The sequence below is a fragment of the Ruditapes philippinarum genome, unplaced genomic scaffold (assembly GCF_026571515.1).
Source record: "Ruditapes philippinarum isolate M1 unplaced genomic scaffold, ASM2657151v2 ctg227_1_1_1_1, whole genome shotgun sequence".
Taxonomy (NCBI): Eukaryota; Metazoa; Mollusca; class Bivalvia; order Venerida; family Veneridae; genus Ruditapes; species Ruditapes philippinarum.
The window spans coordinates 357,241-375,000 of record NW_026863206.1 but is presented as its reverse complement, the minus strand read 5'-3'; the positions used below and the strand labels follow the sequence as shown (position 1 = coordinate 375,000).

Sequence of the window (17,760 nt, the reverse complement as noted above, 5' to 3'; positions counted from 1 at the left end):
TATTAATTTATCTATTATTATTATTATTATTATTATTATTGTTGTTGTTGTTCTTTCTTTTTTTTGAATTGATGTTTTGTTAATTTTAAAGGGGAAAATGTAAAAGGCTAATGTTGAGCTATTTCATTCCCATAAAATATTTAAGTTAATTGAGAGCTGCACACATTTTGGAATAAAAATAGCAATGTCGTCCGATGAAAACAGAAAAAAAAATATTTTCACGACCCGCTTATTTACGTCAAAATCAGTCAACACTGCAAAGCAGAGATATTCAAAATGAAATATTACAACGATATCTTAAGACCTAAAAGATATCTTTAAAACTAGAAAAAATAAACTAGAAAAAATATCTCTAACATGTCTTCAAAGTTTTTTTTCAAACAAAAAGGGCGTTTACTCAATAAGATTTTCGATGATAAGATAATAATCTTGATAAAAAGATTGATTCACCAAATCCATTATGAACAATTCGTACTAATTTGGTCTACAATTTGTTTTTTGTCCGTTGATTTTATAAAACTCTATGCAAAGCAGACGACCTCTAGTTTTTAAGATGACAGACATATGAAAAGATCCGTTTATCAGTAAATTCCTATATATTTTTTTTAAAGGCCCATTGTGCCTTAGAAATGATTTTTTTCAAAAGCTATTTATTTTTGGTGACCTGTTATAGTGTCACAAACGGTTATTTATCTGCCAATTATCTGAACCATCTTTTGTTTTTGTTGCTTTTGTGGCAACTGAAGTCCAGTTAAAGTTATTTAGTATTTTGTTTATGGTAGACGAAATACTGTATACTTTGTTTACATTTTTGCTTCTTTTATGACAAATGATATCACATACAGTGCTTTTTCATATGATACGTTCTTCTTAATATGATACTTTCTTCATATGATACATTCTGCATGTGATATTTTCTTCATATGACACTTCCTTCATTTTATACTCTATTCATATTATATTGTCTTCATATGAAACTTTCCTCATATGATACTTTCTTCATATGATACATTCTTCATGGTATATTTTCTTCATATGATACTTCCTTCATATTATACTTTCTTCATATTATGATACTTTCTTAATAGTATGATACTTTCTTCATAATATGATACTTTCTTTATATGTTACTTTTTCATTTTATGATACTTTCTCATATGAAACTTTCCTCATATGATACTTTCTTTATATGATACTGTCCTCATATTATGATACTTTCTTCATATTATGATACTTTCTTCATATTATGATACTTTCTTCATATGAAACTTTGTAGGAGCACATTTGTCTTGGAGCACATTTGTCTTACGTAAGACCGATGAGGTCGCATTTGTCCCACATGAGACAAATGGGACCTCAAATATCTACCCCAAAAAACTCATTTGTGTGACAAATGTGCTCCGATCAAGTTTTTTAAGGGACAAGAAAGCACATTTGTCTCATGTGTTTTAAAGGGATAAGAAAGCACATTTGTCTCATGTCATTTTTATGAATTATTTGTCACATATTTCCCCACGGCAGAAAATCTTTTTTACAATCGAGGTTCGCCGTATTACCTCATGTCAAGTGTAATCATCAATAGGTTTGCTTATGCTTTCTTTATGAAAACCTAAAGTAAATATTAATTATAATATCTCTAATTCAAGAAATTGATTGGCTTAACCTAAAGGCGTACACTGAAACATACTAAATCCCGTACACGATGGTACAATGGTGACTGCGCGATGGCACGATGGTACGTTGATGAAAACGCGATGGTGCGTTGGTGAAAACACAACGGTACGATGGTGAAAAAACGATTGTACGATTGTGAAACATCGATGGCTCGATGATGAAAACGTGATGGTACTATGGTGAAAGACGATGTTACGATGGTGAAAATACGGTGATACGATATGATGAAACTGCGATTGCATGATGATGAAAACGCAATATTTTTTTCTCAATCGTGACAGCGCATCATCGTGATTTCAACATCGTGTCATCGTGTTTTAATCATCTTACCATCGTACCATCTCAATTTCACCTTTGTACCATTGTGCATAGCTGTCCAGGGAGACAAAAATGTTACTTATGTCCAAACAGAACACCGTAATCGGTTGATATTGAATGATATAATATCGTAACTCGTTTCGCATCTCGCCGAAATCTCGCGTCTCGCTTCGCATCTCGTTCGTTGACGTGAGACAAGAAATTGATTCCAGGTCATATACCGCTAAGTAGTATCCCCTTTATAGTCTACATAGAATCACTTAAAGACCCATTATGCCTGAGAAATGCTTTTATTTGTATTCCTTAAAAGCTTTTTTATTTTTGGTATACATTTATAGCTCCAAAAAGGTTCTCATTGGCTAATTACCTGAAGCATTTTTTCATCTGCTGCTTTTTTGCAGTTTGTACAGTTGAAGTGATTTAGAATTTTGTATTGAAGTCAATTACTATGTTTACAATTTGCTACTTTTATATCACATTATTTCACATTTATCGCGAATTTTCATTGGGTTACAAGCATCTAACTACCTCAGAAATCATTATTTGAATACTAATAAATTCATACTTGCCCTATCTAAAGAAGTAAAAAAATATTCATTTCTGAAATCTCGTGGTACGGGATACTTCGACATTGCGAGATCTCGTGTTACAATATCGTGCCTCGCTTCTTGTCACATTGAAAAGTCGCGTCTCGCCCGATTCTGAGTGGCCCGATAATTCCTTAATTATGGCATCACCCGGATTATTTAGAAACTCATGCATGTTGTAAGTGCTTTTTTCAATGGCGGATCTGAAAGCCGCAATTCTTGGAAAATGACTATTTTTTCTACATATATTTCTGATGAAAACAAAATACGTGTGATAATGGTCTTCTTATTTTCTTCCATAGATCATTTAAGGGCCTCCGTGGCCGAGTGATTCCAAAAAAAAAACACATGCCCCTAACCGCTGTAGGTTTGACACATACACGGGGCGTCGAACTATTCATGCGAGGATCCCGGTCAGGTTCCAAATGCGGAATACATATCCGCGTGCGCACGTAATAGTATCGCGTAGCCACGTAATAGCTATCGTGTGCGCACGTAATTAATAAGAAAATTCTATGTCCCCTTTATGCCACCGTTGATACTACCTTGTTTTGCTAAGAATATTTCTAGTGCCATAAATCATTTATAAAACTTTAAGCATTTAATATAAACGTATCACAATTAATAACGATAAGAATAGACTTGCTGCATATATGTGTTTAGGTATTGGATGACGCACTTGTAGAAATTATCATCATGACATGCAGAACAGGGATATTTTTTTAAGGAAGTTTTTGACTAACTGGAAGTCACTTAAAAACGGTATTATAAATACAGAAAACACAGAACAATGGCTGGTAGCCGGTATACAGATGGGCATAATTATTACCTTTTAAGAATTTTATGGAAAAATGTGAGACAAATTCGAGTGTCCTTTCTATTGTGTGTCGAACACATCTGTCTCATTTCCAATTTGTCGCAAATATGAATGTTAACGAACACATCGGTCAAACTTCGTGAGACAAATGTGCTCCGAGACAAATGTGCTCCTACAAAGCTTTCCTCATATTATGATACTTTCTTTATATGTTACTTTTTCATATTATGATACTTTCTCATATGAAACTTTCCCCATATGATACTTTCTTCATATTATGATACTTTCTTCATATGATAAGCAACAAATTACTCTAACACTATTATAAAAACGCCATAAAAGTCATGCTTGCCGTTACTATAGAGAAAGATAGGAGAATGAAAGATTTATTCGTTTCTGAGGCATAATGTGCCTTTAAAAATAACTATAGATATAAACAGATACATGTATATATTCATATTGGTTTACCTTGTTTAAGAAGATATGTCTGCTATGATCAATCATAAAGATAGGGTAATATATTGTCACTTTGATATATAAATTTTAATACTGATAAAAATCTCCGCTGAGTTTTAACGTCGTTCCTCTTATCTTTGGGGTGATATACTAGTAAAACATTTCCATTAAAGGGACTCCACTGAGGTTTTTTGATATGACGGGACCAAAAATTATTTTTCGATATCAATGTTCCATTTGATGTAGGTATACACCAATAACTTGTGTGCAAAATTACAGATCGTTTGCTCACTCTATTTTTTTTTAAATAGTTTAATTTTGAAAAATGACCCAAAATTGAAAAGCGTTGCAACGCTTTTCACTCAAATCGCGCTACGATAAACGCAAATATGAAAAAAAAAATTTTTTTTTATTTTTGAATACATTTCTTAATTATCTTTTCCAAACCTCCTATTGCCCCCGGCTGATCTATGTAAGAATTTCAAATTTTATATCTTAGACGTTTTGACCTCAGTGGAGTTCCTTTAAAGTGTAAAAAAATATTGCAAGGAACGTTTTCCACAAACGGATTTTTTACACTTGCCTAGCTTAATATTTTAGACGTACTTGGCCAGCTTTCAAACCAGGTCATTATTACCATTCAATATTTTATTTTATAAAAATTTCAAAAATTTAAATTATAACTTAAATGGCTAACTAACTGTGCCGACCATGATCAGAAGGCACGTGCGCACCGGCTGATCTTGGTCTGCATTGGTCGCATGCATATAGAATAAGTTACCCCCAGGAGACTGAGGGTTCAACAATACGTCAACACTGCAAGTAATCTGTAAAGACATGTTTGAAACAAATTTAAACTTAAACATTTAAAATTTCAACACCGTTATCCATCTGCTCGAACGATTCTTGAGATATATGAAACATGGTCTGTGTTAAAGGTTGATCTGTAAAAGCAGGTACGTTTACACCATTAACAAAAGGAATCTTACTGATGGTCTTTAATCTAAGGTCTTTCATGCGTGGTCTTTTTACAGAGATGACCTTTAAACAAAGGATTATCTTGTGTTGTTTGAATGTAATATCATAAATAACTGATTTTGTTGCTGTTTATGGTTAGTTGCTGATTGCTGATTTTGTTGCTGTTGTTGTTTTTTGTTGTTTTTCTTTTTTGTTGTTGTCGTTTTATTTTTATTTTCATTTATTTTTATTTTATTTATTTATTATTATTTTTGTTCGATTTTCAACTTTATAATTTACAATAAATTGTTGTTGTTGGATTTTTGTTTGTTTTGTTTTGTTTGATTTTTTTTTTGGGGGGGGGGGCGGGGGAATGGGGATTTTGGTTTATGTTGTTTTTTTTGTTTTTAGATTGTATGTTGTTGTTGCTCCTACAATCGTGGTTTTGTTGCTGCTGCAGTTTTTTTACGATCGACCCATGTTATCTGTTTTAATTAACGAGATATGCGAGCAGTGCACTTTCTCTTGAAAGTTTTAAAATGCTTATTGCCTGTTTGAAAATATTTTATTGCTTTACAGTTAGGAATTATAGATAACAATATTACATCATCCACGTGGATAGACCCAGGTATATATGCACTCTCTAGCTCACAATCTTGTTTTGGGTTTTACTATGTTGATATTTAAGTTTGAATTATTTACATGTTGATATGAGCCGCGCCATGACAAAACCAACATAATACGTTTGCGACCAGCATGGATCCAGACAAGCCAGCGCATCCGCGCAGTCTGATCAGGATCCATGCTGTTCGCTTACCAACTCTATTACAAGTAGAGAAACTGATAGCGAACAGCATGGATCCTGATCAGACTGAGCGGATGCTCGGGCTGGTTGGATCCATGCTGGTCGCAAACCCATTATGTTGGTTTTGTCGTGACGCGGCTCATTTAAGTTTGAATTATTTACAATATGTGCGAATAGGTTGTAAAACACTAGAGCAAGATTTGATCTTTGATCGAGATAGCATTTTTGTGCGTGATTTTACATCGGTGTTCGATCAGATAGAAGATTTATCTCTTTGCTTTGTACTTGCACTATTAATTTGTTTTAAAGCCTCGTGCATTCAGGTTAGAAAACGGCTTTTTTAAAATATATAACTTGGGGGGAATTGTTTTAGTTTGTACAAAATTTATTAAGGAAAAAGCTTATAGCCTGGGTGTCGTAATAGTTAGCAATTGCTGAGTCGTATCATGTAGATATATAGATTATGTAAGCTTATGAACACTCCCTCTTGAAAACGTCCATGGAACCAACTGACAAACCAACCAGTACTGAGCAATTAGGGTAAAGCGTCTTGCTCAAGGAAACAACGGCTTCAAAAATGTTTAAATCGAAAGCATGTTTCTAAACTCGAGTGAAACTTTACATATTCTGTGTGTATTTTTTTTAAATGAATGAATTTTCGATTACATGTTATTACTTTAATTCTGTTGCCATCAAAATACCAAAATATAACGTATGAGAAATATTATACAAAAACATGATAGCATTTTAGTGGGGTTTAATGGGGCTTTAAGGTTAAGAACTTCATACTTTTTTAAGTATTTAAAGTGCTTAGCGCATATATTCATTTGTAATTCAAATCATATAATTTAAAATATCATATAATATCATATGATAATATATTCCTTACAATATTGGAAAATACACATGTACCAATTTATTAGGTTCACGAAATTTTACAGAACGCAATGAAAACTTTTCTCAAATGCGCTCAGCAACATTTTTAATGGTGCAATAAAATGTTTGTAAAAATGTACTTATTTAATCAATTATTTAAAAAAAATGCAACTATACAATCATTCAAAACGAAATTCAACATTTAAATAATTGTTTTTATTTATTATACAAAGGATTGATTTAATATTTAAATATGTCGACAACTTTTTAAGAAATATATAAAGTAAGGAAAATTATATAGGCTACAATATTGTTTGTTTTGTTTCATCAACTAGATCTATGTATGTTTAAGTTGAAATCTAAACCTCGTTAAATTGTAACTTAAGATGTATTGTGTCTTATTCTTTGTAAATTACTTTTTATTAAAATATTTAAGTTGTGGATGAGATTTCAGATTTTTATCATGCGAACTATTTTTTTAACATTATATAACCTAATATATTTTTTTCTATAATTTGACTTTTTGAACATAACTGGAACTCTGTTAAGTCGAATTAATTTACGATACGTACGCTCTTAGTTTTTGTTTTATCAAGACATCGCTTGTATCCGGATTAAAAAAAAAACCCTCATTATTGCAATTTTATTTATTTATTTGTTTATTTGTTTGTTCTTTCGTTCGTTCTTTCGTCGTTCGTTCGTTCCTTCCTTCCTTCCTTCCATCCTTCCTTCATCATTCATTTATTCATTCACAGTGCTTAAAGATAATAAGCTCTTTTATTACAGAAATATAAGGCACAGTGTTAGTGTAAGACCTTAACCCATGGGATAAGACGTCAAGAGGCCCGTGTGGCACTTCGGATATCCTCAAAAAAATTTTTTTAGAATTTGTCAAAACATTGATTACTGCAATACTAGTCCTTACCCAAAACATGGTTGAAATTTGGTTATAAATATAATATATTCACTCAGTCTGTATTAAGAAAATGTAAAAAATAATCATATGGTCTTGGTAAATGGTGTATTTAATATCATTTACACATTCTTTACCTTTTCCTTTATAGTTCTCAAGTTTAGATATTATTTAAATGTTTACTGATCCAAAAAGCGAGTATCTTAAAACTTATTCTTTTTCATTATCGCTTTATATAGTGTTCAATTGAAACACATTTTAATCAATATGTATTGTAAAATGCCAAATATTCTTATTACAGTGCCTTTTCTTTGGTATGAAAAATAAAATTACAAGAGGAAATAGACTTAAGTTCATCATTTGCAGCAGAATGTGACTCCTCCTTTTCCCTCGGTAGCACTTCCAAATCTTCACAGTTAATGCTTGCAGATTTGCAAGTAGAACTTAGGCATTTACGGTGTGAGATATTCAATATCAAGACTGAAAATATCAATTTAACAAAAACTATAACTACGTATGATGTTCGAATCGGTTGTCTAGAGATGGAGCTCAACAATTGTAAAAGAGACATAGAAGTACAAGCACGTGTAAATACAGATTTAATCCGTAAAGTACACACTCTAGAAACCAAATTGTCAAATGATGAAAAACATGAGTCCAAAAAGATTAACTCCAAAGCCAACCAAAGTACAATAATAATAACTTCACCAAGTAGCAATAAGCAAAAAGTAAAGTCATACTCAGCAGCTGTCAAAGAAAATATAAGCACGGTGACTCATCCTGATAGCAGCCCAAATGAGAATATTAGTCGAAAAGAAGAGACAAATATCAATCTTCATACTATCATTAATTCAAACAGTCAATGTGCCACTGCTAACAACACCATGGGAAGTATTGAAGCACACAGTTCAAAATCACAAACAAATGAAAACATGAAAATTGAAACAATTATAAGAGAAAGATCAGAGCATAAATTCAACGGAACACAATATGCAAAAGCAGCCGTCTATCACCCAAAAGAAAATGTTCGAGAAAAATCGTGGAATGCTTATGACAGTGAACCGAAATTCGAAAGCGTTGTTAAACGAAAAACATCACGATATTATGTAGGTGGTATAAGTAGTGACTCTAACAGAGCTGGGTTAGTAGAATATCTAACTGAACGAGGGATAACACCAGTTAGTGTTAATTTGTTTCAAAGCAAACGCAAATGTCTCAGTGCTAAAGTTACTGTATATAAAGAAGATGGTTGTATAATTGAAAATAAAAGCTTTTGGCTGAAAAAAATGTACTGCCGTCGGTGGTATGGAATAAATGAATGGGCAAATTATTACAATGAAAATGTTTAAATTTGCATTCTATATCATTTGTGTACTGCTGTTAACACCTTTTAATGACATGTGTTCAAGTACTGAACAATTAAATATAAACACGTTAACTTGGAATGTTCGAGGCGCTATGTCCTCTTCTGCTAGTTTAAGCAAATTGTTAGACATCTTTGATGTTGATATAGCCTTTATATCTGAACATAAATTAAAACCTCACTGTAAAGACTTTTTCAATAGCATTCATACAGACTATTTATCTGTTAGTAGATTTGATAACTCTACTATGAAAAGTACTAAATTGGGGAAAGGAGGCGTCTCTATTTTATATAGAAAACAGTTATCCTTAATATTAAAGAAATAGTGCATAATTTTAGCGATCGCATTGTTGGTATTGAAATATGTCACTCAAATGAAATATCCTCATTCTTATTTTCTGTATACTTACCATCTGTAAATTATGATTTTGATGAATTCAAAGACTGTATTGACATTTTGGAAACTATTTCAGAAAAATATTCCAAAGATGGAAATGTTATGTTTTTGGAGATTTCAATGTTGATGTATTTATTGACAAGCCGGACAAAAGAGATAAATATTTCAAGCAGTTTCTTAACAGAAATAACATGTCTTATGCAAAGACTGCAGGTTGTAATCATACGTTTAGACCTACCTTAAAGACACTTGATTACGTTGTATTCAATCATTTTAATGACAATATGATAGCAAAGTGTGAAGTAATAGACAATGATCTTTGTCATGTTTCAGATCATAATCCTATACACGCTATATTAAACATCAAATTTTCTAAGTATAGCTTTCAAGAAAGTTCTTATCCGAATACAAACTGGTCCAAATGTTCGGAAAACGAAAAGCGGGAATTCGAAAATATAACAAATATTGATGTCAATGACTACCTTGAAAACGCCGTGAGAAGTGACCCTATAAATTTGATAGACAATATGTACCTTTATCTTGTTAATCTATTACTGTGTGCAGCTGATAAAACACTTCCAAAATTTAAATTTAACAAACACTCAAAGCCATATTGGACTACGGAAGTTAAGTTTGCGCATAGTGAACAGAGACGTCTTAGACGTATTTGGATATCTGAGGGCAAACCACGTGGTAAATGCAGTGTTTCTTTTACAAACTATAAAAATGCTAAAAGGAAATTTAAACAAGATCAAGTAAAAGCTATCTCAGACGTAGATCGTCAATTTTATGAAAATCTCGAAAAACATGCTGAGTGTGACTCTAAGCTTTTTTGGCGCACTGTTAATCGAAGACGTAAAAAGAAGCAAAACATAGTTCGAGAAATTATATCTGATGACAATAGCGTTCAAGATAACCCCATTGATATCGCAGAATCCTTTAAAAAAACACTATCAACACATATTTCTTCCCACAGAAAGTAATTCATTTGATGAGGATTTTAAAGATAAAGTGGATGCTGAAATGAGAGAATTCATTAATTCGAATAGTTTCTCTGAATTTGACAGTATATTTGGGAATTCTGTGCAAGAGAATGAACTTCAAACTGCGATAGATTCTTTGAAAATCAATAAAAGTGGAGGTCACGATAAAATTGTAAATGAACATATAAAATATGCAGGGAGTGGTGTATGCAAGCTATTATTGGAGTTCTTTAACCTAATGATACAGCACGAATACATACCGAGCGATCTTAAAAAAGGTATAATCATTCCTGTATTGAAAGAAGGAAAGTGCTCTAAGAAAGTTACGAGTTATAGACCAGTGTCACTTTTACCAGTTATTTATAAACTGTTTGAAAAAGTTAAAATGAACAGAATACAAAAATGGTTATGTGAGACACAAATGCAATTTCCGAATAAATTACAAAATGGCTATCAAAAGTATCTTGGTTCATTAACAACTTCATTCGTCCTGAGAGAAACCGTGTCATATTATTGCGAAAATGGTTCAGAACCATATGTTGGTCTTCTAGACACCTCGTCAGCCTTTGACACAGTCTGGCACAATGGACTATTTTACAAACTCAAACAAATCGGCATACCATCAAAAACTCTACGAATAATAATGAAATGCTACAGCGGAATGACGAGTATGATATATGTGAATGGAACTGTCACAGATGCGTTTTTATTGCACCAAGGAACAAGACAGGGAGGAGTGTTGTCAAGTTTTTACTACTTAATCTACATAAATGATCTTCTGAATGAACTAGAAAACAATAAAATAGGTTGTTTTGTGGGAAAATTAAACTGCTCCGCGCCTACAATGGCAGACGATATTACTCTTATTTGCCCGGATGCAAATTCTCTACAGTCATCTCTTAATATTGCATATTCATACTCATGTAAATGGAGGTTCCTTTTTAATCGAGAAAAAAGCAAATTTTGATATGCAGCTTTAAAAGAAACCCACATATACCACCGATGATTCGGATAGCATCAACGAATATACAACGTGTATATAGTGCTCGCCACGTCGGTATTGATGTTGTGCCATCACTAAAATGTACTAATTCAATCGAAACTAGGTGCTCAAAAGGCCGAGGTTCCTTATTTTCAATATTGGACTTAAGAAATGAAGACTCTGAAATAAAATCCAATGATTCTAGCAAATATGACTGAAAAAATAGTTTTCCCTACGACTCTTTACGGCTGTGAACTATGGAATAGCATGACATTGAATGATTCAAATATCGTAGAAAAAGTTTGTTAGATTCTGTGCCAAACGTATACAAAATTTCAGTCAAAGAACAAGAACGGACATCGCACTAAGTATGCTTGGTTGGTCATCAATGGAGTCAAATATTGACAAAAGAAAATTACTTTTTCTCGAAAAACTATGCACAACACCAACATATCTACTGGCAAGACAAATTTTCGATCTTAGATTACAGCTGTTTATAAATGGAAATTTCACTATTCAGAAAGGATTCATACCAGATATATTTAGAATTCTAAGAAAATATAATTTAACAGATTACTTATACAACTATGCCAAAAGTGGTCGTTTTGCATCTAAATGGATGTGGAAAATAATTGTTAAAAAAGCTGTTAAATCGTTTACAGTTTTTGAATGGAGAAAAAATATCTTTGAAGATGAAGACTTTATTCGTTTCAGAAGATTACATCTGGACCTTAAACCTGCTATAATTTACGAAATACCACGTAATGCTCAGGAGTTGACTTTGTGTATGTACATTGCAAAATTATGGGCAAGTGTATCATACTTAAAAATCCAGATGTGTTTAAAATGTAACGTTCAAACAAGTGATATATTGACACATATATGTTTAGAATGTCCATCTAACAACAATGAAAGATCACACTTTTTTGATCAACTCAATTCCATTGTAAATATCAATATTATACAAGACATACATAATCTTTCAAATCCTTTAAAACTTGACGCTATGATGGGATCTCTTCTTTTAAATACATGTGCAATAAACCCAAACGAGTACCACTCCTTTTTATTCCAGTCGTTTGCTTATTAGTTGGGACGTAGTCCCAACTAGTGCACTTACAAACCCGAAATTTCCAACCATACAGGGTAACGCCCACTGCTGTGACGTTTCATCGCCACTCTAAATGCTATATTGTATTCTAACATATCAAGCTAAGCTGAATTCATAGTGATCACCCGACCATGACCGACGCATAACCGCCGCGAGTGAAAAATAGTGCTCTGAATTTCTGAAAACTTCGATTTATTGCAAACAGAAGTGGAGACAAGAAATTTATTTTTTGAAAATAATGTGCAATTGAGCTTGAATTACGGTATTAGAAACGTAGCGGATATAATTTGAAAGGTCACATAATTCTATGAATGGGATAGTAAATTAATTGGGTCATAGTGCTTGACGGCTTGCAATATTTAACTTACTCATCCGCCTTATCATCACATTTTTTTGTATTATATTCCAGAATTTTTGAAAAAGACATTATTTATCCGATAAATTTTGTAGTTTATAATTGCAAAGTGGATATTGAAATAGAATTAGCCAGAGATGTAGATAATCTATTCGTCTCTGAATTAGCCGATAATTAGGTTAAATGAATCCGACAACTTCCGGTATATTTTTCGACCTACTTCACGAGCATAATTATCAGCCTGTTAAGCTCATAAGGTATGTTATAAAGCAAAATATGTTATGAATTTGATGACTAATAATATTATGTTTATTTATTGATGCCAATTTGTTTCCGAGGACTAAAACTTTCGTAAATAATTTCGAAGTAATTTGGAGATCTCGAGTCTTTCGTACCCAAGACATTTCGATCATACTTAGACTGCAAAACCGACAGATTTTACAAATTGATATTACACAGATGTCTGCCTTTACAGGAAAACCGGCATATACGCCTACAATTTTTTGGTCTTGTCACGGCCGTTACGTCTCTACCAAATGGGGCACATTCTTGAAAAATCTTCAGGCACTTAAAGGGATTTTAACCCCAGACCTCTTGATTACGGCGGCACGAAATACCCAAATATACCCAAATATACCCAAATATAGCAATATTTATTTTTGTTTGTATAAAATATAGATTATAATGAGAAATAAATAAATATTTATAAAATAATATGACTTAGCCTGCTAAAGCTTTCATTCATTCCGTTGAAATGGGCAGTTTTAAAGGGAGACACAGGCAAAATTTTCATTTCTTAGTTTTGAATTTTTCATTATTTATTCTGTAAATGTCCTCAAAATAAATACACTAACAGGGTTGTCATTAAGAGGCGGCAGGAGGCCAAAATGCCTGTCTCGAATGCATTATGGGCCGCCTCAAAATTAAGAAAACACTCTTTGTTATGCATGATAACGACAGAAATGACCTCTTCAAGTTCAAAACAAACCTTCTTCAAAAAATGTTAATGACAACCCTGACTAAACACTCAAAGGAACACAACTTTGCTCCATGTAAAGAATAAAATGGTGTTTTCCTAACTTGACCCGCGTGGGTCATGTTAGAGCACTAAGATTTCACAATAGTTGTCACTGTGTACTCTGGAAACGTTAAAGAACATGTCAAATCAATTACTTAGACTTATTTCAATCATACAATATCCACTACACCTGTTATTGTAACTTCCAGGGTTTGTTAAAATCACATGACTTGTTTTTTAACTATTCGGGGATTCTTTGGCGTCTAAATTTCGTTCAACATACATAGTTATTTTCAAGCTTCAAACCCAAAATATATAGAATTTATACAGAAATTCAGGCTGGGACTTTTACAAATGTCATTTTAGGGTGATTTGAGTACAGAAGATAATTTTTATATTTTTGTCATTATTTTGCCTGAGTATCCCTTTAAAGATGTTGTAAGAAAATAAAGTTGTGACATTTGCTTATCTACAATATAGGTTCTTTATGAATGTACTTGCAATTTTAATTCAAGATATGATATTTGTTGTCTACATTTTTAAGGTGTAATTTTGTTGAAATTACATATCATATACAAATGTCCATGTTATTAAAAAATAGCTTTAATGGAGTACATATACTGTATTTTGGTTCAAAACACAATAATAGGAAAATGTATATTTGGGTATGTTTGATTATATCTTAGTGAAAGTGTATATTGTATTCATGATTAAAACAGCACTTTTTTAGTATAAAACATTTATTTTTAGTATAATTCCGCAATATTTGGGTATATTTAGGCAATATTTGGGCAATATTTTGTATATTTGGGTGTATTTGGGTATATTTGGGTATTTCGTGCTGCCCCTTGATTACAAGGCAGACACACAACCATGTCGCGAAAATGTCAACACAACAGCAAGACTGTTGGAAATGATCTATACCTGTTCTCAATACATGGTTGAAGTAATTTATCAGTGTTAATTTGACATTTTATATGATTTAACAATTTTTGACACTGCTGATATTCACATTTTTTTCACAAATCTACATGTAAAAAATAGATATCATAATAAAATGATAGAACATTTTCTATTTTAGTGGTAATACTGTGGAGTAATATGAAGAAATATTATTAATATTTTATTATCATAAATTTTTCAAATTTTAATTATGTCATTACATGCTGTACACAATCATATTATAGTGTAAACATATATATACATTGTATAGACACATATATACATTGTATATACCAGAGACGTTAAAATACATAAAATGTATTTATATGTCTCTGTATATACACACACTAAGAGAGTAGTATTGGATGGTTTTGAAAAAAAAATCTCTAAATTGATATTTTCAGGGAAATAAAAGATTATTTACTTTAATATTCACTTGGAAAGGCTGGTACATGTAGCTAGAAAAAAGTACTGTATAAGATTAAAGAAAGACTAGAAGATTATTACAAACAACAGGTACTTATATAATATTTAATGTATATTTCACAAACCAAACTGTTTTCCAAAAAAAATGAATGAAAACATGCATTTTTACCAGTGTCACCACGGGTCAGATTAACAGACCCATTCCCAGTGGCAAATAATGCCAAATATGCTTTTTTTCTTTTCCAAGTTTAGAAAAAAATCATAAGTCAAAATTCCGTTATCAAAGGTGACAATTTTTCTTCATTCCATTTCAATCCAATATGGTACCAGACAGATGATGTTCAAAAACACATTCCATTGTCAATTTTTTATGTATTTTTTATGTATTTTTTATGCTTTGAATGATATACAATTTGTTGGATTAACAACTTTGTACATGGTACTAAATATTTTTCCCAATCAAGATGCAAAATTTCTTAACCCATTACTTCATGAGCATTTTGTGAAAATGGCTGTTTCCATTGAAAAGTCTCCCGTTACAAGTTCAAATTGCTATAATACTATAAAAACTGCTTCAACACTAATCAAACTTGGCACAAATGTTGACTGGACCATTGCCCTTGCAACAACATGCTCAGGCTTAAATTTTCTGTTTCCCATGGCAACGAGGGGACATCTCAAAATTGCCCAAAATCACTACTTTGCCTCGATTTTTTCAATCAAAATTGATTTCAAAGTGATGCCACTTCTCAATGGATTGAGATATAGTCAAATGCTTTTCAGCGTTGGTTACACGTTACCTTATGATCAATCTGGGGTCATTTACAGCCTCTCACAAGTCCAAAATTTTTCTTGGCATCATGCTTAGAATGGTTTCACACAGGTCAGTAAGACCGGTGTACACAATGTACTGTCTGCACATATGTGTCAGAAAAAATATCACAAAAAAGGAATTTAGTATTACTATGAGTATTTTTATTAAAGAAATTGTATTTCAAATATATTTAAATAGTATTATTGAAAGTCATTTTGTATGACAGACACACAAATCTAGTGCTCTGCATTATAAATGTTAGAAGAGACAAATAAGATAAGCATTTTTTTGCAAATTATTGCACTTCATATAATTTTTTATTGCTTTTTTTTTAAGGTGGACATGTGTCACTGTCAAGCGAATGAAGATAAGCATCACACTCGGTGGGAATCTCCAGTTTCCAGATGTAGTGATCATAACTGTATAGGCACCATTAACACTTTGGACTAGTTGGAGTATTTTAGAGGGCTAGTCTGAATTGAATCCCCTGTCAATAGTAAAGGCCAGTCATGAACATTGTGTTGAAGGAAAATGTTAAAACTCGGATTTTCCGCTTAACAATCATTACTTTACCTTATATTCAGTGCGGTAATGTAGGAAATGGTTACTTTCTGGAACAGAGCTCTTAATTATTTTTAATTTATTAGCTTGTTAGTGTTAATCGTCGGACAGTTGTGAAGTAAAAACATCGCAGTTTGACTGTATACAAGTTGCCTTAAAGAAAGTATGTCGAAATCTTAACAGTTATTCGTTGATTTTGTAGAAATTGACCAGAATTCACCTTTGTTAACATGCATCGCTTGGACGTCGAAAACGACATGCAATGACATTTCAGTGAAATTTGGAAACTTGCTCGTATTTTGGAGCATTTTGTAGGATTTCGATGAAGTTAAAAGTGTTTATGATAGGATACATTATTCCTAGAGACAACCATAAAGATAAAATAGTGATCTGGTGTATTTTTACCCGAACAGTTCTTGTTTGTTTTGCATGATATTTTTCTCTGGTTAGGGACCTTTATTCTTTATATATAGTATTATGAGCATATATATGGGTAAATGTGGTATATAGTGCCTGTGGTTTTAACATGTATCTTAGCTTGCCTGGGTGTAATGATAAGTAATAAACCTGAGAATTGAAACTATGAGAATAAATTGTTGTTATTAGTCCCCTTCTATTTTCATTAAGAGGGGACTAAAGGCTGACCCATTTCTGTATGTCAATGAAAGCTGAAAGCTGAATTTTGCTATAACTTAAATGGTACAAAAGTAAGGTTCATCATACTGGTATCTGATATAGAACTATACAGAGATTTAGCATGTTATTATAATTTATGCTCCTATGATTCTGGATAAAATATCTGTGTTTTCATTCCATACAGACTTGTACTTTTGGGGAAAAAGGTTGCTCATGGGGGGAAATATGTTTTTAATGGTGTTTTTGAGATTTTAGTTGATAAAAGGAAAAAAAACATAGTCTGTACTTAGGAAAGACATTTGTCCTTCACACTCTTGTCCGAAATATGAATATAACTAGATATGTATTAAGGGATTTTATGTAAACTTCACAAAGTGATAGAGACTTTTAAGAGGAAGTGCAATGTTCAAAGAAACATAACTCTAAGCCTTGCTTCATGTTTTTTAATTATATTCCTTAAGTTAAAAATGCTTATTCAAAACTATCACTGAATCTACATCAACTTGAACGACTCGAATTTTCCAATGTGTCAAAGAACCATAACTCCATTCCTTAGTTTTTTAGCTCACCTGTCACAAAGTGACAGGTCAAGCTTTGTGATCCCTTTTCGTCGCGGCCGTAAACTTTTACTTTAAATGACATCTGCTCATAAACCACTACGCTAATTTCATCCAAACTTCACAAGAATGTTCCTTTGGCTGTCACCTTTAAAAATTATGCAAAGAATTTAATTCCATGCAGAACTCTGGTTGCAATGGGAACCGAAAGA

General features: G+C 32.2%; 1 protein-coding gene and 1 long non-coding RNA gene across 3 annotated transcripts in view; one reads left to right on the top strand and one right to left on the bottom strand.

Annotated features, from left to right (window-relative positions):
* LOC132721481 (thiosulfate transporter TsuA-like) overlaps window positions 1-17,760 on the bottom strand; it is a 70,757-nt gene that overhangs the window by 38,141 nt on the left and 14,856 nt on the right. The window lies entirely within an intron of this gene.
* LOC132721480 (uncharacterized) lies at window positions 12,222-17,143 on the top strand. The gene is made up of 3 exons (XR_009624466.1): window positions 12,222-12,851; window positions 14,959-15,070; window positions 16,131-17,143. It is a non-coding gene; the product is annotated as an uncharacterized LOC132721480 (long non-coding RNA).